This window comes from Cebus imitator, unplaced genomic scaffold (assembly GCF_001604975.1).
Source record: "Cebus imitator isolate Cc_AM_T3 unplaced genomic scaffold, Cebus_imitator-1.0 Scaffold17, whole genome shotgun sequence".
Taxonomy (NCBI): Eukaryota; Metazoa; Chordata; class Mammalia; order Primates; family Cebidae; genus Cebus; species Cebus imitator.
In genome coordinates this window covers 5978307-6004515 of record NW_016107332.1, presented here as the reverse complement: position 1 = coordinate 6004515, position 26209 = coordinate 5978307, and the positions used below count along the sequence as shown (strand labels likewise).

The following is a 26209-nucleotide window of genomic DNA, read 5'->3' as shown; positions in this document are numbered from 1 at the left end:
TGGTAGTGTGATGCCCCCCGCTTTGTTCTTTTTGCTTAGAATTGACTTGGCTATGCGGGCTCTCTTTTGGTTCCATATGAAGTTTAAGGTGGTTTTTTCCAGTTCTGCAAAGAAGGTCATTGGTAGCTTGATGGGGATAGCAGATGTTGTTTTTATGCCTGCTAATACAACATTCATTCTACAGCCCCTAGGTCAAGAAGTAATTTAGACTTTTAAGTCTTATCATACAAGCAATACATTTCATAAGGCTATAGCTTATAGTGATTACAGCTTATATCTTTTACAGTAATTCTTTGATGGATCTGGGCAAAACAAATTCCTCTAATGGACCTTCTGAAAAAGATTCACCATTCTAGATATCATTAAGAACATTCATGATTCATGGGAGGGGGGCAAAATATCCCCATTTACGGGAATTCAGGAGAAACTGAGTCCAAACCTCATAGATAACTTTGAGGTGTTCAAAACTTCAGTGGTGGAAGTAACTGCAGATGTAACGGAGATAGCAAGAGAACTAGAATTAGCAAAGCCTAAGATGTGACTGAATTGCTGCAATCTCATGATAAAACTTAAATGAATGGGACGTTCTTCTTATAGATGGGCAAGGAAAGTGGTTTCTTGAGATAAAATCTACTCCTGGTAAAGATGCTGTGAACACTGTTAAAATGGCAACAAAGTATGTAGAATATTACATAAACTTAGTTGGTAAAGCAGCAGCAGGATTTGAGAGGATGACTGCAATTTTGAAAGAAGTTCTATTGTGGGTGAAGGCTATCAAGCAGCATCACATGCTACAGAAAAATCTTTAGGAAAAGGATGACTCAATCCATGTAGCAAACTTCACTGTTGTCTTAACTTGAGAAATTGCCACAGCCGCTCCAGGCTTTAGCAACTGATCAGTAAACAGCCATCAACATTGAGGCAGGACCCTCTACCAGCAGAAAGATTAGGACTTGCTGAAGGCTCAGATCATCATTAGCATTTTTTTAAGAAATAAAGTATTTCTTAATTAAGGTGGGTACTTTTTTAGACATAATATGATTGTACACTTACTAGACTATAGTATAGTGTAAACATTACTTTTATTAGTGTTATGCACTGGGAAACAAAAACATTCATGTAACTCACCTTTATAATTTAAATTTTTTTTTTTTTTACAGATGGGAGTCCCTATGTTGTCCAAGTTAGTCTCATATTTCTAGGCTCAAGTGATACTCCTGCCTCAGCCTCCCAAGTAGCTGGGATTACAGGTGTGCACCACTGCACTTGGCTTTGTGTGACTCTCTTTATTGTGCTACTTGCTTCTGTGCAGTCGGTTGGAACTGAATCCACAATATCTTCGAGGTACACCTGTGCAAATTTAATCTCTTTTTTGTTTAGGATACCTCAAAAAAGTATTTCTGCATGGATTGGGTGTTGGACTAAAAGGTTTCCACTGTGTTTTTTGCCTCAAACTGGCTATCAGCCTGCCTACCTATGAAAAGAACTAAGCAGTAAAGGCTGCTCAGAATTTTATCCTTATACTACTATTGCAGAGAGTACAGCAACGTATGTTCATTCCTTCTGAGTACTTCAGTGAGCTAATAAAAGAACTAGTTAGTGGACTGCAGTGAACAACAGGCCATGTAGCAATGATATCCCATTCCCATCATTCCTTTAGAGAGGGAGATATTGGCTAAAATGGGAGGTTAGCATTGAGATTTAAAAATATGTTTGGTGGTTTAGAAGGTTAAGAACAAACTTGGCTTGGAGTGAGCTGCAGGTAAGTTGGAGACTCATTTTTCTTCATGTCCAAAATTAAAGCAAGAAGGGGGTTCTCTTTCCCAGCATTCTTTTATAGAACTTCATCTAGAAAGGGAGGTATAACAAAGAAATAGGAAGAGCTCATGCACAAATAAATAAAACTGCATTCTAATATAATTTTAGTAGTACATCATCCTTTTGTCTAAAGGCTTATGTTTTCTTAGCGTTGTATCATTCCCTTAAGGTAGAAAGTAGGCTGTTGTTGAACTCATAGAAACAGAGAGTAGGGTGGTGGTTAACAGAGAATGGGGGATAGGGGAATTAAGGAGATGTTGGTCAAAGGATACAAAATTTCAGTTAGACGGGAGGAATAAGTTCAGGAGACCTACAAGATGTCACGGTGATGATAGCTAAAAACAACATATCATATACCTGCAAATTGCTAAGAGAGTAGATTTTAAGTGTTCTCACCACAAAAAATCGTATGTGAGATAATGTTAATTAGTTTGATTTAACCATTCTACAGTGTATGCCCATAATATATATAACTTAATCTGTCAATTAAAATAAAATTTAAAAAGAAAGTAGTTTTTTATATTGAGAAATTAAAGTAAATTTTAACTGCTCTGTTTCTGGAAATGACTTAAGTAGAAACAGCATATAGTAATGAAAAGAGGACCTAGAAATAGGAAACTAAGGCACACAAGAGCGTTCAACAGATATGTGTTGATTAATTCTACTTTATACTCTATCATTAACTATTTGTAAGACTTCTGAGACTCACTTTTGAGCTTGGCTTTTCTCCTTTGTGTTTTTGAAGGAGAGGTTGGGACAATTGTTAAGATTTTCTAGCTCTTAAATTACATATCCAGCAGCAGTCTAGATAGACCATGTTGTTTATTGCCAAAGAATATTTGATATTTGCTTATTAAGAAATTCCCTAGCTCTTTTGAGAACCCTTATATGTAGTTTTTATGTATGTTTATTTTTGTGTGGTTAGAAATATTGGCTTGAATTTCAGAAGTTGATTACTAAATATACGTATTTCCTTTGGTTTCCTCACTTGCAACACTGATTCCTGATGCACAAGATCATAAATCTCTTCCTTTTGTCTAAGTGATATGAAAGAGAGATAGGGCATGCAGATGCATGAAGGCAAATCACAGGACTTGACCTAATCACTTGAGTAAAGCTAGGGCAGATCAGTGGAGGCTTCTCTGATGATGTGATGCCTAAATTAAGCTTTGAAAGAGAGATAGGGCTTAATGAAGTTAAAATGGTGGAGAATGGCTCTTATATAGAAGGAAATAGAGAGGGAATGAAAGGCGGACAGGTTGGTTGAACTAGAGATAATAGGAGAAAGTTGATATGAGGTAAGACTGGAGAGGTCAATAAGGGCTGTGTAGCATATTTGTTCCTGGTAAAAATTTGTATCTTCACTCTGAGAGTGCTAGGACAATATTGGTAGCAGTAGGACCATGGTCAGATTAGTGTTTGGAAAAAATCACTCTGTTTTAGCTGTGGTGCATACTGTGGGGTGGGAGCTTGCAGGGAGGCAACTGCAGGAAGATCAGTTAGGTATTATTGCAAATGGAGAAAGAAACAGCTGATTGGAAGTAAGGCAAACGTGGGGCTCAGAGAGATATTATTGAGTAACAGACATTTGTTAGCATTTTTAAAATTGCATTTTAGGTTTTGGGGTACATGTGAAGAACATGCAAGATTGTTGCATAGGCACACACATAGCAGTGTGATTTGCTGCCTTCCTCCCCATTACCTATATCTGGCATTTCTCCCCATGCTATCTTTCCCCAACTCCCCAGCCCCCACTGTCCCTCCCCTATTTCCCCCCAACAGACCCCAGTGTGGGATGCTCCCCTCCCTGTGTCCTTGTGTCCTCATTGTTCAACACCTACCTATGAGTGAGAACGTGTGGTGTATGATTTTCTTTTCTTGTGTCAGTTTGCTGAGAATGATGATTTCCAGGTTCATCCATGTTCCTACAAAGGACACAAACTCATCGTTTTTGATGGCTGCATAATATTCCATGATGTATATGTGCCACATTTTCCCCGTCCAGTCTATCATCGATGGGCATTTGGGTTGGTTCCAGGTCTTTGCTATTGTAAACCGTGCTGCAGTGAACATTCGTGTGCATGTGTCCTTATAGTAGAACGATTTATAATCCTTTGGATATATACCCAGCAATGGGATTGCTGGGTCAAATGGAATTTCTATTTCTAGGTCCTTGAGGAATTGCCACACTGTCTTCCACAATGGTTGAACTAATTTACACTCCCACAAACAGTGTAAAAGTGTTCCTATTTCTCCACATCCTCTCCAGAATCTGTTGTCTCCAGATTTTTTAATGATTGGCATTCTAACTGGCGTGAGATGGTATCTCAATGTAGTTTTGATTTGCATTTCTTTGATGACCAGTGATGATGAGCATTTTTTCATATGTTTGTTGGTCTCATGTATGTCTTCGTTTATAGAGTGTCTGTTCATATCCTTCGCCCACTTTTGGATGGGCTTGTTTGCTTTTTTCTTGTAAATCTGTTTTAGTTCTTTGTAGATTCTAGATATCAGCCCTTTGTCAGATTGGTAGACTGCAAAAATTTTTTCCCATTCTGTTGGTTGCCAATTCACTCTAATGACTGTTTCTTTTGCTGTGTGGAAGCTGTGGAGTTCGATTAGGTCCCATTTGTCTATTTTGGCTTTTGTCGCCAATGCTTTTGGTGTTTTGGTCATGAAGTCCTTGCCTATGCCTATGTCCTGAATGGTTTTGCCTAGATTTTCTTCTAGGGTTTTTAACATATTAATTCTCATCTTTAAGTCTTTAATCCATCTGGAATTAATTTTAGTGTAATGTGTCAGGAAGGGGTCCAATTTCTGCTTTCTGCATATGGCTAGCCACTTTTCCCAACACCATTCATTAAACAGGGAGTCCTTTCCCCATTGCTTGTTTTTGTGAGGTTTGTCAAAGATCAGACGGTTCTAGATGTGTTGTGTTGCCTCTGAGGCCTCTGTTCTGCTCCATTGGTCTATATCTCTGTTTTGGAACCAGTACCATGCTGTTTTGACTACTGTGGCCTTGTAGTATTGTTTGAAGTCCGGTAGTGTGATGCCTCCCACTTTGTTCTTTTTGCTTAGAATTGACTTGGCTATGCGGGCTCTCTTTTGGTTTCATATGAAGTTTAAGGTGGTTTTTTCCAGTTCTGTGAAGAAGGTCATTGGTAACTTGATGGGGATAGCATTGAATCTGTAAATTACTTTGGGCAGTATGGCCATTTTCACGATATTGATTCTTCCTAACCGTGAACATGGAATGTTTCTCCATCTGTTTGTGTCCTCTCTTATTTCGTTGAGCAGTGGTTTGTAGTTCTCCTTGAAGAGGTCCTTTACGTTCCTTGTTAGCTGTATTCCTAGGTATTTTATTCTCTTTGTAGCAATTGTGAATGGCAGTTCGTTCTTGATTTGGCTCTCTTTAAGTCTGCTTTTGGTGTATAGAAATGCATGTGATTTTTGCACCTTGATTTTGTTTGCTGAGACTTTGCTGAAGTTGCTTATCAGCTTCAGGAGATTTTGGGCTGCGATGATGGGGTCTGCTAGATATAAATCATGTCATCTGCAAATAGAGACAAGTTGACTTCCTCCTTTTCTATTGGAATACCCTTTATTTCTTTTTCTTGCCTGATTGCTCTGGCTAGAACTTTCAATACTATATTTAAGAGGAGTGGTGAGAGAGGGCATCCTTGTCTAGTGCCAGATTCCAAAGGGAATGCTTCCAGTTTTTGCCCATTCAGTATGATATTGACTTTTGGCTTGTCCTAAATAGCTTTTGTCATTTTGAGTTATGTTCCATCAATACCTAGTTTATTGAGGGTTTTTAGCATAAAGGGCTCTTGAATTTTGTCAAGGCCTTCTCTGCATCAATTGAGATAATCTTGTGGTTTTTGTCTTTGGTTCTGTTTATGTGGTGAATTATGTTTATAGACTTGCGTATGTTGAACCAGCCTTGCATTCCCAGGATGAATCCTACTTGATGATGGTGGATAAGCTTTTTGATGTACTGTTGCAATCGGTTTACCAGTATTTTATTGAAGATTTTTGCATCTGTGTTCAACATGGATATTGGTCTGAAGTTTTCTTTTCTTGATGATTATCTGCCAGGTTTTGGTATCAGGATGATGTTGGTCTCATAAAATGATTTAGGAAGGATTCCCTTTTTTTGGATTATTTGGAATAGTTTCAGAAGGAATGGTACCAGCTCCTCTTTGTATGTCTGGTAGAATTCGGCTGTGAACCCATCTGGACCTGGGCTTTTTTTGGATGGTAGGCTCTTAATTGCTGCCTCAACTTCAGACCTTGTTATTGGTCTATTCAGGGTTTCAACTTGTTCCTGGTTTAGGCTTGGGAGGAGGAAAGTGTCCAGGAATTCATCCATTTCTTCCAGGTTTACTAGTTGATGTGCATAGAGTTGTTTCTAATAATCTCTGATGATGGTTTGTATTTCTGTGGATTCTGTGGTGATATCCCCTTTATCATGTTTTATTGCATCTATTTGATTATCCTCTCTTTTCTTTTTTATTAATCTGGCTAGCAGTCTGTCTATTTTGTCAATCTTTTTGAAAAACAAGCTCCTGGATTTATAGATTTTTTGAAGGTTTTTTTTTGTGTGTCTGTATCTCCTTCAGTTCTGCTCTGATCTTAAGTTATTTCTTGTTCTGGTAGGTTTTGAGTTTTTTTTTTATCTTGCTCCTCTAGCTCTTTCAATTTTGACGATAGGGTGTCAATTTTAGATCTCTCCTTGCTTCTCCTGTGGGCCTTTATTGCTATATATTTTCCTCTAGAGACTGCTATAAATGCGTCCCAGAGATTCTGCTATGTTGTGTCTTCATTCTCGTTGGTTTCGAAGAACATCTTTATTTCTTTCTTCATTTCATTATTTATCCAGTCAACATTCAAGAGCCAGTTGTTCAGTTTTCATGAAGCTGTGCAGTTCTGAGTTAGTTTCTGAATTCTGAGTTCTAACTTGATTGCACTGTCATCTGAGAGACTGTTTGTTATGATTTCCATTCTTTTGCATTTGCTGGGGAATGATTTACTTTCAATTATGTGGTCAATTTTAGAGTAGGTGCGATGTGGTGCTGAGAAGAATGTATACTCTGTGGATTTGGGGTGGAGAGTTCTGTAAATGTCTATTAGGTTTGCTTGGTCCAGGTCTGAGTTCAAGTCCTGGATATCCTTGTTAATTTTCTGTCTGGTTGACCTGTCTAATATTGACAATGGGGTGTTAAAGTCTCCCACTATAATTGTGTGGGAGTCTAAGTCTCTTTGTAATTCATTAAGAACTTGCCTTATGTATCTGGGTGCTCCTGTACCGGATGCATATATGTTTACGATTGTTAGCTCTTCTTGTTGAATTGATCCTTTTACCATTATGTAATGTCCTTCTTTGTCTCTTTTGATCTTTGTTGGTTTAAACTCTATTTTATCAGAGATGAGAATTGCAACTCCTGATTTTTTTTTCTCTCCATTTGCTTGGTAAATCTTCCTCCATCCCTTTATTTTGAGCCTTTGTGTATCCTTGCATGTGAGATGGGTTTCCTGGATACAGCATACCGATGGATTTTGGCTTTTTATCCAATTTGTCAGTCTGTATATTTTGATTGGGGTATTTAGCCCATTTACATTTAGGGTTAATATTGTTATGTGTGAATTTGATCCTGCCATTTTGATGCTAGCTGGCTGTTTTTGATGCAGTTTCTTCATTGTGTTAATGCTCTTTACCATTTGGTATGTTTTTGGAGTGGCTGGTACTGGTTGTTCCTTTCTAGGAGCTCTTGTAAAGCAGGCCTGGTGGTGATGAAATCTCTGAGTGCTTGCTTGTTCGCAAAGGATTTTATTTTTCCTTCACTTATGAAGCTTAGTTTGACTGGATATGAAATTCTGAGTTGAAAATTCTTTTCTTTAAGGATGTTGAATATTGGCCCCCACTCTCCTCTGGCTTGCAGGGTTTCTGCTGAGAGATCTGCTGTGAGTCTGATGGGCTGGCTTCCCTTTGTGGGTAACCCAACCTTTCTCTCTGGCTGCCCTTAGTATTTTCTCCTTCATTNTGAGCCTTTGTGTATCCTTGCATGTGAGATGGGTTTCCTGGATACAGCACGCTGACAGGTTTTGGCTTTTTATCCAATTTGCCAGTCTGTGTCTTTTGATTGGGGCATTTAGCCCATTTACATTTAAGGTTAATATTGTTGTGTGTAAATTTGATCCTGCCATTTTGATGCTAGCTAGCTGTGTTGCCCGTTAGTTGATTCAGTTTCTTCATTGTGTTGATGCTCTTTACTGTTTGGTATGTTTTTGGAGTAGCTGGTACTGGGTGTTCCTTCCTATGTTTAGTGCCTCTTTCAGCTCTTACAAAGCAGGCCTGGTTGTGATCAAATCTCTGAGTACTTGCTTGTTCGCAAAGGATTTAATTTTTCCTTCACTTATGAAGCTTAGTTTGGCTGGATATGAAATTCTGGGTTGAAAGTTCTTTTAAGGATGTTGAATATTGTCCCACACTCTCTTCTGGCCTGTAGGGTTTCTGCTGAGAGATCTGTTGTGAGTCTGATTGGCTTCCCTTTGTGGATAACCTGTCCTTTCTCTCTGGCTGCCCTTAGCATTTTCTTCTTCATTTCAACCCTGGTGAATCTGACGATTATGTGCGTTGGTGTTGCTCTACTTAGGAAAATCTTTCTGGTGTTCCCTGTATTTCCCGGACTTTAATATTGGCCTACCTTGCTAGGTTGGGGAAGTTTTCCTGGATAATATCCTGAAGAGTATTTTCCAGCTTGGATTCATTCTCTCTGTCACATTGAGGTACACCTATCAAATGTAAATTAGGTCTTTTCACATAGTCCCACGTTTCTTGGAGACTTTGTTCATTCCTTTTTACTCTTTTTTCTCTAATCTTGCCTTCTCATTTTATTTCATTTAGTTGATCTTTGACCTCTGATATCCTTTCTTCTGCTTGGTCAATTCGGCTATTGAAAGTTGTGTGTGCTTCGCTATGTTCTCGTGTTGTGTTTTTCAGCTCCATCAATTCACTTATATTCCTCTCTAAGTTGTTTATTCTCTTTAGCATTTCGTCAAATCTTTTTTCAAGGTTCTTAGTTTCTTTGAGTTGGGTTAGAACATGTTCTTTTAGCTCACAGAAATTTCTTATTAGCCACCTTCTGAAGCCTGATTCTGTCAATTCATCACACTTTCTCCATCAAGGCTTGTTCCCTTGCTGGTGAGGAGTTGTGATCCCTTGTAGGATTAGAGTCGTTCTGGTTTTGGGTGTTTTCATCCTTTCTGGGCTGGTTTCTTCCCATCTTTATGGATCTATCCACCTGTCGTCTTTGTAGTTGTTGACTTTCAGATTGGGTCTCTGAGTGGATGTCCTGTTTGTTGTTGATGAAGTTATTTCTTTCTGTTTCTTAGTTTTCCTTCTAACAGTCTGGCCCCTCTGCTGTAGGACTGCTGCGGTCCACTCCAGGCCCTGCTTGCCTGGGGATCACCTGCAGTGGCTGCAGAACCGTAAGGGTTGCTGCCAGTTTCTTCTTCTGCTATCTTTGTCCCAGAAGGATACGTGCCAGATGTCAGTCTGAGCTCTTCCTTATGAGGTGACTCTTTGGATATATGGGAGTCAGGGAGCTGCTTGAGGAGACAGTCTGTCCTGTATAGGAGCTCAAGTGCTGAGCTGTGAGCTCTGTTGTTCATTTAGAGCTGCTGGGCAGGTATGTTTAAGTCGACTTAACACTGCAGCAGAATTCATAACCCCCCCCCCTTTTTTTCCCCAGGTACTGTGTCCTGGGGAGTTAGGGCTTTATTTATGAGTTTCTGTTGTGCTGCTGCCTTTTTTCAGGCTGCCCTGCCCGGAGAGGAGGCAGCCTAGTCACTGCCTGCAGAGGCTTTGCTGAGCTGCTGTGGGCTCTGCCCAGCTGCCGTGTGAAGTTCCCTGCAGTCCTGTTTATATGAGTGTAGTTAGAACTGCCTCGGCAATGGCGGCCCACTTTTATAATGGCAGACTCTCTCTGTAATGGCGGACTGCCTCAGCAAAGGTGGACTGCTTCAGCAATGGCAGCTACCTCCATAGTGGTGGACTGCCTTGGTAATGGTGGACGCCCCTCCCCCACAGAGCTGGACCATCCCGAGTTCAGCTGTGCTTGCTGTGAAACTCTCAATCCAGAGTGTTTCCAATTGCTGTTTTTTTGTGGGGATGCGACCAGCTGAGCCTGATCACCTGGCTCCCTGCCTCAGAGCCTCATTTTTTTTTTTTTTAGTTGAACGGTCGATTCTGTCTCCCAGGTGTTCCAGTCTCCTGTTGAAAAGGTGCCAGGATCTGTGTGATGTCCCATGCAGTGCCCCACTGTGCCGGCTGAAACAACCACGCTGAGATTTGTGGCACTTTTTTGCCCAGGAATCTCCTGGTCTGGCTCCCTGTTTCAGTCCCCTTTTTAATCAGATGAATGGGTGACTCTGTCTCCCAGGAGCTCCAATCGCCAGCTAAAATGGTGCCTGGACCCGTGTATTTTGTACAGAGAGCTGTTGCGCCAGGGCGCCGGCCCAAGCAGCCCCGCCGGCGAAAACAGCCACACCAGCCAAAACAACTGTGGGGGCCAAACCAGCTGTGCTGGTGACCCGTGGGGCTCCTCCGCCTGGGAATCTCCTGATCTGTGGGCAACAAAAATCCGCCTGGAAATGCTGCATCCACTCACCCTCCGCACTTTTGCTGGGAGCTGCAATCCTGAGCTGCTCCTAATTGGCTATCTTCTACGGTGTCTGTTAGCATTTTTAAGCTGCATTAAAAGGGAGAAGAAAAATATCAGGACTTTCAACCAGAGCGATGGTATTAGAGATGTAGAAAACTGAACAGAATTGAGAGCTGTTTGGGGAATAAATGCAACATTGGCATTGGATAGATATGAATGTTATTAAGAAAAAGTACCAGTTTCTGCTTCACCATAGCTCAAAACTTAATGGACGATGTTACCATGTTTTGAGACAAGGAGTGTAGAAGAGATGGCCTAGGAAAAGACATAACTACATCTTCTATTCTGTATTTCTACCTGTAAAAGTAAGGAAGATAAATCACATTATCCACAATAAGAAATCATATTTTAGCCAAGATGACATTTCTGAAAAGGAAGAAGAGATTTCCAAAGTAATTCATATTTAGTACTTGGAACTCTCCAGAAATGTGCTGAAGACATTTATACTTTCTGAAAGTCATAACATTTTTCCTTTTCTCTGTAGAATTCAGAGGAGACAATAGGAAGAAAATACTGTAACATGAGAAACACTTTGGAATCCAACCATCTGCCCAGACTTGTATGGTTCATTGTTAGGCATAACAGAGGCTGGAGCAAAGGAACTTTCCTTCAGGCAACAGTCCTGCTGAAAATTTTGGTCAACTTCAATTATAAAAGAATCATTTTCAATCTTGACACATATCAGTTTTTGCTCCCCAGAACTGTGGCATTCTGTGAGCTGTATATTGTTTTTACATTTAAATAATGGGAGTTCCCCAATATGTTTGGTAACCAGCAAATTACTTTTTCTCTTTTAACATCCCTCCCCTGTATCTTTTTTCTTAAAAATCAAATAGAAAGGGTCCAGGAAAAGCAATCAGATATACAAACAGATAATTCTAGAATAAATACCAAACAAAGTTAGAATGATACCCTTTAAGGCACAAGTGCACACTCACAGCTAACTAGTCATGTGTTTATATATTCTGCGTGTGATTTTGACATATAAATTCTTCAGTTCTATTGGTAACTTAGAATTTAGCTGAGTGGCTGAGTTATGGGATAAATGACTTATCAGCCATCGTAAAAAGTAAGCAAACAAGTGGGTTATTCAAAGCCTCATTTCTTTTAGAATCTGTGTTTGAGTCTTTTTCACTGGACAGTTAGTACCCCTATTAGGGAATAGGTCAGAAAAAATAAAATGACTCCAAATATATGCCATCATCTACTGATCGCCACTGCTACTATAACCCACTAGCCAACTAGTCAGAATCTCCAAGCTAGAATATGTGGAGAAGAGTAAAGAAGTATGAGTGATGATCTTTACTGTCAAGGAATTTATCAAATAATTAGAAGGATAAGATGCAAATATATTAAAAAGTAAACTAGATAATTATGCAGGGCAATAATACACAATTGTACTCTGAATGCTCAATTTAAATTATCTATGTTGGAGTTCAGTTAATCCTTGGTTAGATCCATAAGCAAGCCCACAGAGCCGATTTAATTCATATATATTATTCTAAAACAACTCTTCTCTTCTTTTTCTCTTTTTTTCTTTTTGAAATTGACTCTCGCTCTGTCACCTAGGCTGGAGTTGAGTGGCGCGATCTCGGCTCACTGCAAACTCTGGCTTTCACGTTCAAATGATTCTTGTGCTTCAGCCTCCAAGTAGCTGGGATTATAGGCATGCGCCGCCACACCCAGATAATCTAAAATGACTTTTTAATCTACACTCATTTCTCACATTGTTTCTATGAGAAAATGTATTCTGGTCTCCAATGTACAATAAGAATACATTTCTCTATCAGGCACCAGCAATGACAATCCAGCATAAGCAGATTAAGAATCAGACAGAATTTCTAGAAATACAACTATAATAACTAAAATTTTCAAATTAAATGAATGCATAGATTTGATAAAAAAAAAAAATTCATTGTAGGCCAGGCTCAGTGGCTCACACCTGTAATCCCAGTAATTTGGGAGGCCGAAGTGGGTGAAGCACTTGAGGTCAGGAGTTCGAGACCAGCCTGGCCAACATGGTGAAACCCTGTCTCTACTAAAAATACAAAAATTAGCCAGGTGTGGTGGTGTATATGGTGGTGCAATAAATTATAGGTGGCCAGCTGCTTGGGAGGCTGAGGCAGGAGAAACTCTTGAACCTGGGAGGTGGAGGTTGGGGTGAGCCAGGATCATGCCACTGCATGCCAGCTTGGGCAACAGAGCAAGACTCTGTCTCAAAAAAAAAAAAAAAAAAAAAAAAAAAAAAAAAGAGAGAGAGAGAGAGCTCTAGCTAAAGATAGAATTTTTGAACTGAATAATAAATCAGAACATATCACTTAGGATTCAAATGAAAAAAGTCAAAGAAATAGAATATATGAATAGAGGCTAAAAAACAGGTAGAAAAAGTCTAACATTTCTAATCAGAGTCTTAGATGAAAAGAAGAGGGAGCAGCAGTAGAATCATTTGAAGAGATAATTATGATTGCAAATTTTTCAAACAGGAGACAGAAATATAGTATCTTTTTGTATCCATGGGAGAATGGTTCTGGGACCCTCTTCAGATACCACTTTCAAAGGATGTTCAAGTCTCTTGTATAAAATGGTGCAGTATTTACACATTCTCCCCTTATTTTAAATCATCTCTAGATTATTTATAATACCTAATATAATGTAAATAGTTGTTATGCTGTATTTTTTTATTTTTAATTTTTTAACTTTTTTACCATTAAAAAAACAACTTTTATTATAATTATTTGTAAGACAGAAACTAGTAAAAAATACAGATAAAAAGGAAAACTGAAATTCTCCTTGATCTTAACATTAGAAATAACCAGTTAATATTTTGATGTACAGTCTTCTGTTCTGTTTTATATGCATATACATGTTTTTAAAATTATAGTTGGGATCAAAAATGTTTATACTGTTTCATAACCTACTTTTAATTTATGTATTTATTTATTTTCTTTTAATAGGTTTTAGGGGAACAAGTGGTGTTTGGTTACTTGTTACAAGTTTTGGGGAACAAGTGGTGTTTGGTTACAAGTTCTTTACTGCTGATTTCTGAGATTTAAGTGCACCCACCACCTGAGCAGTACACTGTACCCAATGTGTAGTCTTTCATCCCTCACCCCCTCGCACCGTTTTCCCTGAGTCATCAAGGTCCATTGTGTCATTCTTATGCCTTTGTGTCTTCATAGCTTAGCTTCCACTTATGAGTGAGAATGTTCAATGTTTGGTTTTCTATTCCTTTACTTCATTTAGAATAATGGTCTTCAATTTCATCCAGGTTGCTGCAAATGCAATTATTTAATTTCTTTTTGTGGCTGAATAGTATTCCATGGTATATATATATACTACAATTTCTTGATCCACTCATTGATTGGGGAGCATTTGGACTGGTTCCATATTTTTGCATTCGTGAATTGTGCTGCTATAAACATGCATATGCAAGTATCTTCTTCATTTAATGATACCCAGGAATGGGACTGCTGGATCAAATGGTAGTTCTACTTTGAGTTCTTTAAGGGATCTATACACAATTTTTCATAGTAGTTGGGATAGTTTACTTTCCCACCATCAGTGTAAAAAGTGTTCCCTTTTCACAACATCCACATCAACATCTATTATTATTATTATTTTTTTTTATTGTGGCCATTCTTCCAAGAGTAAGGTGGTATTGCATAGTGGCTAAGATTTATATTTTCTGATCATTAGTGATGTTAAGCATTTTTTAAATATGTTTGTTGGCCATTTGTATATCTTCTTTTGAAAACTATTCATAACCTTAGCCCACTTTTTGATGGAATTGTTTGTTTTTTTCTTGCTGATTTGTTTGAGTTATTTGTAGATTCTGGAAATTAGTCCTTTGCTGGATGTATATATGGAGAAGATTTTCAAGTTTGTCTGTTTACTCTGATGATTGTTAGTTTTGCTGTGCAGAAGTTTTTAGTTTAATTAATCTCATTTATTTACCTTTGTTTTGTTGTATTTGATTTTCTTGGGTTCTTGGTCAAGAAGTCTTTGCCCAAGCCAATGTCTAGAAAAATTTTTCCAATGTTATGTTCTAGAATTTTTATGGTTTCACATCTTAGATTTAAGTCTTTAAACTATCTTAAGTTGATTTATATAGAGAGATGAGGATCCAGTTTTATTCTTCTACATGTGGCTTGCCAATTATCCCAGCATCGTTTGTTGAATACGGTGTCCTTTCCCCACGATAGATTTTTGTTTGCTTTGTTGAATATAAGTTGATTGTAAGTATTTGGCTTTATTTCTGGGTTCTGTATTCTGTTCCATTGGTCTATGTGCCTATTTTTATACCAGTACCATCCTGTTTCGGTAACTATAGCCTTATAGTATAGTTTGAAATCAGGTAATGTGATGCCTCCAGATTTGTTCTTTTTGCTTAGTCTTGCTTTGATTATGTGGGCTCTTTTTTGGTTTCATATAAATTTTAGGATTTTTTTTTCTAATTCAGTGAAGAATTATGGTAGTATTTTGACAGGAATTGCACTGCATTTGTAGACTCCTTTTGGTATTATGCTCATTTTCTATCAGTCCATGAGCGTTGGGATATGTTTCCATTTGTTTGTGTTGTCTGTGATTTCTTTCAGCAGTGTTTTGTAGTTTTCCTTGTAGATGTCTTTCACCTCCTTGGTTAAGTATATTCCTTAGTACTGTATATATATATATATTTTTTTGCATCTATTGTACAAGGGGTTGAGTTCTCAATTTGAATGTCAGCTTGGTCACTATTGGTGTATAGCAGGTCTACTGATTTGTGTACATTAATTTTGTACCCTGAAACTTTGTTGAATTTATTTACCAGTTCTCGGAGCTTTTTAGATGAGTCATTAGGCTTTTCTATAATGGGTATACGATCATGTCATCAGCAAACGGTGACAATTTGATTTCCCCATTACCAACTTGGATGCCCTTTATTTCGTTCTCTTGCCTGATTGCTCTGGCTAGGACTTTCAGTACGATGTTGAATAGAAGTGGTGATAGTGAACATCTTTGTCTTCTTCCAGCTCTCAGGGGTAATGCTTTCAACTTTTCCATGTTCAGTATAATGTTGGCTGTCAGTTTATCAAAGATGGCTTTTATTACCTTAAGGAATGGCCTTTCTATGCTGATATTGCTGAGGGTTTTAATTATAAAGTGATATTGGATTTTGTCAAATGCTTTTTCTGCATCTATTGAGATGATCATGTGATTTTTGTTTTTAGTTCTGTTTATGTGGTCTATCACATTTATTGACTTGTGGATGTTAAACCATCCCTGCATCTGTGATATAAACCCACTTGATCATGGTGCATTATCTTTTTGAAATGCTGTTGGATTCTGTTAGCTAGTATTTTGTTGAGGATTTTTGCATGTATGTTCATTGGGGAAATAGGTCTGTAGATTTCTTTTTTTGTGATGTCTTTTCCTGGTTTTGGTATTAGGGCAGTACTGGATTCATAATGTGATTTAGGGAAGATGCCCTCTTTCTCTGTCTTTTGGAATAGTGTTAATAGGATTTGTGCCAATTCTTCTTTGCATGTCTGATAGAATTCAACTGTGAATCCATCTGGTCCTGGACTTTCATTTTTTAGTTCCTTTTGAATTATCATTTCAATATCACTACTTGTTATTGGTCTGTTCCGACTTTCTATTTCTTCCTGTTTTAATCTAGGAGAGTTGCATATTTCCAGGAAATTATCCACCTCCTCTAGGTTTTTTAGTTTATGCACGTAAAGGTGTGCATAGCAGCCTTGAATGATCTTTTGTATTTCTGTGGTATCAGTTGTAATATCACCCATTTCTTTTCTAATTGAACTTATTTGGATCTTCTCTCTTCTTTTCTTGGTTAATCTCACTACTGGTCTACCAGTTTTATCTACCTTTTCAAAGAACCAGCTGTTTCATTTATTTTTTGTATTTTTTTAAAAAAATTAATTTAGTTCTGCTCTGATCTTGGTTATTTCTTTTCTAATACTGGATTTGTATTTGCTTTTTTCTTGTTTTTCTAGTTACTTGAGGTGTGACCTTAGATTACCTATTTATGCTCTTTCAGGCTTTTTGATGTAGGCATTTAATGCTATGAACGTTCCTCTTAGCACTGCATTTTCTGTATCCCAGAGGTTTTGATAGGTTGTGTCACTATTATCATTCAGTTCAAAGAATTTTTAAATTTCAATCTTGATATTATTCTTGACCTAATAATCATTTAGTATCAGATTATTTCATTTTCATGTATTTGCATGGTTTTGATGGTTCCTTTTGGAGTTGATATCCAATTTTATTCCACTGCGACCTGAAAGAGTATTTGATATAATTTTGATTTTTAAAAATTTGTTGACACTTGTTTTGTGGCCTATCATATGGCCTGTCTTGGAGAAAGTTCCATGCACTGATGAATAGAATGTATATTCTGTGGTTATTGGGTAGAATGTTCTATGAATATCTGTGAAGTCCATTTGTTGTAGGGTATAGTTTAAATCCATTGTTGCCTTGTTGACTTTCTGTCTTGATGACCTGCTTACTATTGTTGGTGGAGTATTGAAGTCCTCCACTATTATTGTGTTGCTGTCTATCTCATTTCTTAGGCCTATTAGTAATTCTTTTATAAATTTGGGAGCTCCAGTGTTAGGTGCACATATATTTAGGATTGCGATATTTTCCTGTTGTACTAGTCCTTTTATCTTTATATAATATTCCTCTTTTTCTTTTTTAACTACTGTTACTTTAAAGTTTGTTTTGTCTAATGTAAGAATAGCTATTCTTACTCATTTTTGATATTCATTTGCATGAAATATCTTTTTCTACCCCTTTACCTTAAGTTCATATGAGTCCTTATGTGGTTGGTGAGTTATTATCCATTCTGCCATTCTATGTCTTTTTTATTTGAGCGAAAAAGTAGCTTTTTATTCCTTTAACAATAAATGTTTCAAACTATATGGGGTACTTTACATTTTGTAATAAAATATTCATGCACACATAATCAAAGAGAATTTAAATTGAATAATATATACGCTGATAACTCCCTTTTTTGAGCAAATTGATCAAGGTGAGTTTTATTAAATATGTTTGCATTTTTTTTCAAAGTAAGAGACTTGCCTATATTGAATCCACAGCATTTTCAAAATCAAAATCTGGCGTTTTTCCCCATGTTATCCCTCCCCATCCTCCCCACTCTCTCCTGTCCCTTCTCTAGCCCCCTCCAACAGACCCCAGTGTGTGATGCTCCCCTCCCTGCATCCATGTGTTCTCATTGTTCAACATCCACCTATGAGTGAGAACATGGGGTCTTTGATTTTCTGTTCTTGTGTCAGTTTGCCGAGAATAATGGTTTCCAGATTCATCCATGTCCCAACAAAGGGCACAAACTCATCTTTTTTTATGGCTGCATAGTATTCCATGGTGTATATGTCCCACATTTTTCTTGTCCAGTCTATCATTGATGGGTATTTGGGTTGGTTCCAGGTCTTTGCTATTGTAAACAGTGCAGCAACGAACATACGTGTGCATGTGTCTTTATAATAGAATGATTTATAGTCCTTTGGGTATATATCTGGTAGTGGGATTGCTGGGTCAAATGGAATTTCTATTTCTAGGTCTTTAAGGAATCACCACACTGTCTGCCGCAATGATTGAACTAATTTATACTCCCACCAACAGTGTAAAAGTGTTTCTATTTCTCCACATCCCCTCCAGCATCTGTTGTCTCCAGATTTTTTTAATGATCATCATTCTAACTGGCATGAGATGGTATGTGAATGTGGTTTTGATTTGCATTTCTCTAATGACCAGTGATGATGAACATTTTTTCATATGTTTGTTGGCCTCATGTATACGTCTTCTTTTGAAAAGTGTCTGTTCATATCCTTCTCCCACTTTTGAATGGGTTTGTTTGTTTGTTTTTTCTTGTAAATCTGTTTTAGTTCTTTGTTGATTGTGGATATCAGCCCTTTGTCAATTCTGGATATCAGCCCTTTGTCAGATGGGTAGATTACAAGAATTTTTTCCCCATTCTGTTGGCTGACGGTTCACTCTACTGATTGTTTCTTTTGCTGTGCAGAAGCTCTGGAGTTTAATTAGATCCCATTTGTCTATTTTGGCTTTTGTTGCCAATGCTTTTGGTGTTTTAGTCATGAAGTCCTTGCCTATGCCTACGTCCTGAATTGTTTTGCCTAGGTTTTCTTCTAGGGTTTTTATGGTGTAGGTCTTATGTTTAAGTCTTTAATCCATCTGGAGTTAATTTTAGTGTAAGGTGTCAGGAAGGGGTCCAGTTTCTGCTTTCTGCACATGGGCTAGCCAGTTTTCCCAACACCATTTATTAAACAGGGAATCCTTTCCCCATTGCTTGTTTTTGTCTGGTTTGTCAAAGATTAGATGTTTGTAGATGTGTGGTGTTGCTTCTGAGGCCTCTGTTCTCTTCCATTGGTCTATATCTCTGTTTTGGTACCAGTAACATGCTGTTTTGATTACTGTAGCCTTGTAGTATAGTTTGAAGTCAGGTAGCGTATGCCTCCAGCTTTGTTCTTTTTGCTTAGGTTTGTCTTGGCTATGCGGGCTCTCTTTTGGTTCCATATGAAGTTTAAGGTGGTTTTTTCCAGTTTTGTGAAGAAGGTCATTGGTAGCTTGACGGTGATAGCATTGAATCTATAAATTACTTTGGGTAGTATGGCCATTTTAATGATATTGATTCTTCCTAACCCTTAGCATGGAATGTTTCTCCATCTGTTTGTGTCCTCTCTTATTTCCTTGAGTTCTTTTTTCTTTGTCTATTAGATTGGTTTAATTTGAAAGCTTTGTCTTTAGCTCTGAAGTTCTTCTACTTGTTTAATTATGTTGCTGAGGCTTTCCAGTGCATTTTACCTTTCTCTAAGCATGTCCTTGATTTATAGAAGTTGTGACTGTTTTTTATCTATACTATTTCACTTGAGATTTTTCCATTACCATCTTTTATTATTTTTATTTCTTTAATTTGGACTTCACCTTTCTCTGATGCCTCCTTGATTGGCTTAATAATTGATCTTCTGAATTATTTTTCTGGCAATTCAGAGATTTTGTCTTGGTTTGGATCCATTGTTGGTGAGCTAGTGTGATCTTTTTGGGGTGACAAAGAACTTTGCTTTGTCATATTACCAGATTGTTTGTATGGTTCCTTCTCATTTGGTTAGAGTATGTCAGAGGGAAGATCTGGGACTCAGATCTGCTGTTCAGATTCCTTTGTCTCCTGGGTGCTCCCTTTATGTGAGGCTCTCCTCCTTCTCCTAGGAATGGGGCTTCCTGAGAACCAGACTGCAGTGATTGTTATTGTTCTTCTTGATCTAGTCACCCAGCAGAGCTACTGGGAAGTGTCTGCAAGGAGACCTGTGATGTGATTCATCTTCAGGCCTCTCAGCCATGGATACCAGCACTTGTTCCAGTGCAGTGAGGGCCCTTGCTTGTGTTTTTGTTTAGTGCACTGGTTTTGTGTTCATTGACCTCCAGCCAGGAGGTAGCACTTTTAAGAGTGCATCAGCTGTGGTTGTATAGGGAGGATGCAAACTTGCCCTAGGGTCAGTCAGTAGGTAGAGCCATAGATCTCCCAAGAGAGTGTGTCCTTTGTCATCCCTACCAGGGCAGCTAGTGAAAGACCATTAGATGGGGGCAGGGTTAGGCATGTCTAGGCTCAGACTCTCCTTGACCAGGGTTTGCTGCAGCTGCTGTGGGGAATGGGGATCTGGTTCCCAGGCCAGTGGAGTTATACTCACAGGGGATTAAGTCTGCCTCTGCTGCATTACACACACAGGTCGCTAGAGAAGTGGGGGGAGAACCAGCAGCCACAGGCCTCACCCCACTTCCAGGCAGCCTACAGCCCTAAAGGCCAGTCTCACTCCCACTGTGCCCCTTCCCCAACAGCACCGGACTTACTTCCAGGCAGCCAGTGAACGGGGCTGAGAACTTGTCATGGACAACAAGCTTTCCAGTTGAGAAAGCAAGCTGACTCACAGTTCCTCAGTTGTCCCACAGAACCTGCAGAGGCAATCCACCTCCATCAAAGGCTCTGTGGATTATCTCGGCTTTCCTGGTGTGTTCCCATGGTGGTTCTTGGAATAAAACTTCACAGTATAGATCTCTGCATGCTGTTCTGTCCTTCTGAGTGGGAGCTGCAAGTTAGTCCTGCCTCTTATCCACCACTTTCTGCTTATCTCTTTTTTCAATTATTTTCAATCCATGGTAGGCTGTCTGTTGATGTGCAAACTGAGAATAGGGAGGGCCAACTGTAACCAAAATACTCAGGATCCTCAAGCAGGATAAATAATAAATTAATATCCATATATAGAAATACCATAATGAACCTATGGAACACCAAAGACAGAATCAAACAAGTAGAAGAAAGAACTTCAGAACTTGAAGACAAGGCTTTCAAATTAAACCAATCTGACAGACAAAGAAAAAAGAATTTTTTAAAAAATGAACAGAGTCTCCAAGAAGTTTGGAATTATGTTCAAGGACTAAACCTGCAAATAATTGGTGTTCCCAAGGAAGAAGAGAAATCTAAAATTTTGGAAAATATATTTCAGGGAATAATCAGGGAAGACTTCCCTGGCCTTGGTAGAGATCTAGACGTTAAAATACAAGAAGCTCAAAGAACAACTGGGACACCTGGGAAATTTATTGCAAAAAGATTATCACCTAGGCACATAGTCATCAGGTTATCTAAAGCCAGGACGAAGGAGATAATCTTACAAGCTGTGAGGCAAAAGCATCAAGTAATCTATTAAGGGCCAACTGCAAACAAAATACTCAGGATCCCCAAGCAGGATAAATAATAAATTAATATCCATATATAGAAATACCATAATGAAGCCATGGAACACCAAAGACATAGACGATCTTTAAAGCAGCTAGAGAGAAAAGACAAATAACTTTCAAAGAAACAACAATGGGCGTACAGTTGCTTACTTAAAAGGAACAATGTAAACAAGAAGACAGCAAAAGAATATCTTTCATATGCTGGGGAAGAAAACCTGCCAAATAAAGGTATTTTAAAAGAAACATCAACAGATCATCACTAAACAAATTTCCAAAGTATGTACTTTAGAGAGAAGAAAGATCATTGATCAAGGGCTTGAGAGTCAAGTAGAACTAATAAACAAAAAACTTGCAGATTATTGGCAAAATCTAAGCAAAAATTGGTTGTATTAAAGCTACAGCAACAATGAGGTATTGAAGAGATTTCTGCACTTCCATATTCATGGCAGCATTATTCACAGTAGCCAAGATATGGAACCAACCTAAACTCCATCAAGGATAAATGGATAAAGAAAATGTCATATATATACACAATGGAATATTACTCAGCTTTAGAAGGAAATCCTGTCATCTGCAACAACATGGATGATCCTGGAGGATCATGTTATGTTACATGTAGTAAGACAGATACAGAAAGACAAATAGCATATGATCTCACATATACGTGAAGTTTAAAAATGTTGAATTCATACAAACAGAACAGCATGGAATTACTAGGAGATGCAGGGATGGGGACAGGGACTGGGGAGAAGCTGGTCAAACAATACAAAATTTCAGTTAGAGAGAAATGAACTCAAGAGGTCTGTTGTATCTGGTGACTGTGGTTAATAACAATGTATTATATGCTTGCAAATTGCTAAGAGAGTAGATATTAAGTGTACTCACCACAGACTGTGATAAATATGTAAGGCAATATATATGTTAATTAGCTTGACTTAGTCATGCCACAATATATTAATATTTCAAAACATCATATTGTACACTGTAAATATATGCAATTTTATTTGTTAACCAAAATGGTACATAATAAGCAAAATAGATATATACAAGCAGCATTTAAATCATGAGGCGAGTAATTGAAATTAAAGTATTTTAAGATCTTTGAATTGGTCAGGAGGAGGGAAGGCATTAACTTTAGACTATGATAAAATTTCTAAGATCATCTGTAAAAATTGAAATAAAACATATAACTTTGAAGCTAGAGGAAGGACAAAAGCGAAAGGAAGCAAAATAATCTGAAAAGAAGGCAGGAAAAATGGAAAAAAAAATAAGGAAGATTCAGAATAAATATGAACACAAAATAATATGGTGGAAATTACTTTAAGTATATCAATATTTTCAATAAGTATAAATTAACTAAATACTATAAAAGTTAAAGGGGGATTAAAAAATAGCTATATGAATTTTGCTAAATGATTTTTGCCAAAGCATAAGAATACAAAAAGAATACAGAAATAATACTGAGAAATGGAAAGTGATATATTAGAAAAACACTAACTAAAAGAAACTTGAGGTAGCCATGTTAATATAAGACAAAATAGACTTTAAGGCAAAGAGCATTGGTAGGAATAAAAAGATAATAATGACATATGGTTCAGTTCACCAGGAAGGCATAGCTATTCTAACCTTATATGCATCTAGTAGTATAACTTCAATACATATGAAGCAAAAATGGAAAGAACCATAAAGAAAAATATGCTAATACATAATTATAGCAGGAAAATGTAACACACATCTCAGAAACTAATACGCTAAGTAGACCAAAACCAGTAATGATATAATTGATTTGATCAACACAATTAACAAACTTGATCTAATAGATAATTTGTGGAACAGTTGAAGAATACACATTATTTTCAAGCATACCTGGAACATTTACATGAGTTTAACACCTTGTGTACCTTAAAGCAAATCCTAACAAATCTCAAAGAATTACTATCATACAGATGGCATTGTGTGACCCAAAACTAATTCAATAATAAAAAGATAACTAGAAAAAAAACCCATACATGAAAATTTAAAAATGAACTTCTAAGTAACTTACAGGTCAAAGAAATAATCATGAAAAGTCAAAAATATTATAATGGAATGACAAATACTACCTATCAAATGTGTAGAATTCAAAGTAGAATGTAGAATTCAAAGTAGAATTTCAATAAAGAGAATATTGGAAACATTGTATGGCAATAAATTTGAAAACTTTGATAAAATGAGGAACTCTTAACAAAAATATATCTGAATAGAAATCAAGATCAAGAAGAAATAGAAATCTTGTGTAGTCTTATAATCTTACAAAATTTTAATCAATAGTTGAAAAGCTTCCTACAAAGAAAACATCAGGAACGTATAGTTTTACCAACAAAATTTTATAAATTACAACCCAAAAAATCTAACTTTAGGCAAAATAAATTTGCAACAAATGCTTAGAAAATGTAACTTAATAAAAATATACCATTTATAATGGCACAAAATATGTAAAGTATAAAGATAATATATATGAAGTATCTGAGAGTAATTCTAATAGGTGCACAAGACTTTCAGAGAAAAAATTATAACATTTACTTAACTGAAAGACATGAGGATATATTCCATGTTTGTGGCTTGGAAAACTCAACATTATTAAGATTTTGATTCCCTTCAAATTTATCTGTAACTTTAATGAAACTCCAGTCAAAATCAACAGTTCTATTTGTGTACGTGTGTCTTGGTGTGTAACCTAACAAGGTGATTCTAAAATTTATATGGAAAAACAGTTAAAGAATAATAAAGACATTCCTGATGAAAAATAATGAGAAGAGCACAGTGTTATACCAAATGTCAATAATCAATAAATTGATATATAATTAAATGATATAAAAGTTATTGGCACTTAGAAAAATTGATTGTACAGTCCAGGCATGGTGGCTCATGCCTGTAATCCCAGCACTTTGGGAGGTCGAGGTGAGCAGATCACTTGAGGCCAGGAGTTTGAGACCAGCCTGGACAACATGGCAAAATCCTATCTCTACTAAAAAAAACACAAAAATTAGCTGGGCATGGTGGCTTATGCCTATAATCCCAGCTACTTGGGAGGCTGAGGCTTGAGAATCACTTGAACAGGGGGAGGCAGAGTCTACAGTGAGCCAAGAACATACTACTATGCTCCAGCCCCTGGGTGACAGAGGAAGACTCTGTATGGAAAAATAAAGAGGGAGGAGGAGGAGAGGGAGAGGGAGAGGGAGGAGAGGGAGGAGAGGGAGGAGAGGGAGGAGAGGGAGGAGAGAAGAAGAAGGGGAGGAGGAAGAGGAAGAAGAAGGGGAAGGGCGAGGAGGAAGAGGAAGAATAAGAATTGACCTTACAAATAAAATAGGGAGTCCAGCAAGAGACTTATATATATATGGGAACTTGATTTATTACAGAGCTTGATATATGGTATTGAGCTAATTGCTTATTTATTTATTTTAAATCAATATTAAAGACTTAAATGTGAAAGACAAAACTGCACAATGTGTAAAAGAGAATATCTAATAGAGAATACCCTTATCATCTTTCAGTAGGAAAAAATGTGTTAAGCCCTTGCAAAAACCAAGAAAATCATAAGGGAAAAGATTACAATTAAAGATAAACTTCTGATTAGTAAAATGACACCATAAAAAATAGTGGAAAGAAAAATCACAAACTGGGAGACAGTATTCATAGCTTCGGTAGCTGACAAAAGATTTCTACCCTGAATATGTAAAGATTTTCTGTAAATCAATGAGAAAAAGACCAAGCACATAGTAAGAAAAGAATAGACAAAAGAGTTGAACAGGCGCTTCACAGGAGAAGAAATGTGAATGGCTAATAAACATATGAAAAGTGTCTGACCTCATTAGTAATCAGGAAACACAAGTTCAAGCCACAATGGAAAACTCTTTACAACTTCTTTTTTTTTTTTTTTTTTTGTATTTTGAGACAGAATCTCACTCTGTTGCCCAGTTTGGAGTACAGTGGCATGATCTCAACTCACTGCAACCTCCGCCTCCCAGGTTCAAGTGATTCTTCTGCCTCAGCCTCTGAGTAGCTGGGATTACAGGCCTGTGCCAACATGCCTAGCTAATTTTTTGTATTTTTAGTAGAGACAGGGTTTTGCCATGTTGGCCCGGCTGGTCTTGAATTCCTGACCTCAGGTGATCCACAAAGGGTGTGGTGGCTCATGCCTATAAGATCTCAGTCTCACAAAGTGCTGAAATTACAGGCATGAACCACCACACCCAGCCCTTTCACAATTTGTTGACTGAAACAAACAACTGAAAAAAGCTAACTAACCATTGTCAAGAATAGTCAGTGTTAGTTACTCCAAGTAACCATTATTGGAACCTACAGTTTGGCACTATCCAGTAAAATCAAAGATACACACACACTGACACAGTGTGTACTCCTAAGTATATACACTAATTTAGAGAAATTCTTATATCTGTGTCTAGGGGCTATGTATAAGAATCTTCATAGTGACACAATTTGTAATAGCAAACAAACAAAAGGAAACAAACCGTATGTCCTTCATGGGGAGAGTGGATTAGAAAATTAAAGTATGGCCAGGTGTGGTGCTCACACCTGTAATCCCAGCACTTTGGGATGCTGGGGCAGGCAGATTGCTTGAGCACAGGAGTTCAAGACCAGCCTGAATAACATGGAAAAATTCCATCCCTACAAAAATTAACCAGGTGTGTTGGCATGCACCTGTGGTCCCGGATACTCAGGAGGCTGAGGTAGGAGGATATCTTGAGCCCGAGAGGAGGAAGTTGCAGTGAGCTGAGATTGCACCACTGCAGTCCAGTTCAGCCTGGGTGACAGAGTGAGATCCTATCTCAAAAATAAGGAAAAGGAAAGGAAAAGAAAAGAAAGGAGGGAAGGAAGGAAGGGAGGGAAGGAGG

General features: G+C 37.7%; 1 protein-coding gene across 6 annotated transcripts in view; it reads right to left on the bottom strand.

Annotated features, from left to right (window-relative positions):
- ALPK1 (alpha kinase 1) overlaps positions 1-26209 on the bottom strand; it is a 165989-nt gene that overhangs the window by 77441 nt on the left and 62339 nt on the right. For 4 of the 6 annotated variants that reach the window (XM_037731943.1, XM_037731937.1, XM_017509944.2 and 1 more), the window contains exon 3: positions 10491-10571. The exons of the other annotated variants lie outside the window; for them this stretch is intronic. The gene's annotated coding sequence lies outside the window, so the exon portion shown is untranslated. The remainder of the gene's footprint in view (positions 1-10490; positions 10572-26209) is intronic. 6 annotated transcript variants of the gene reach the window in all.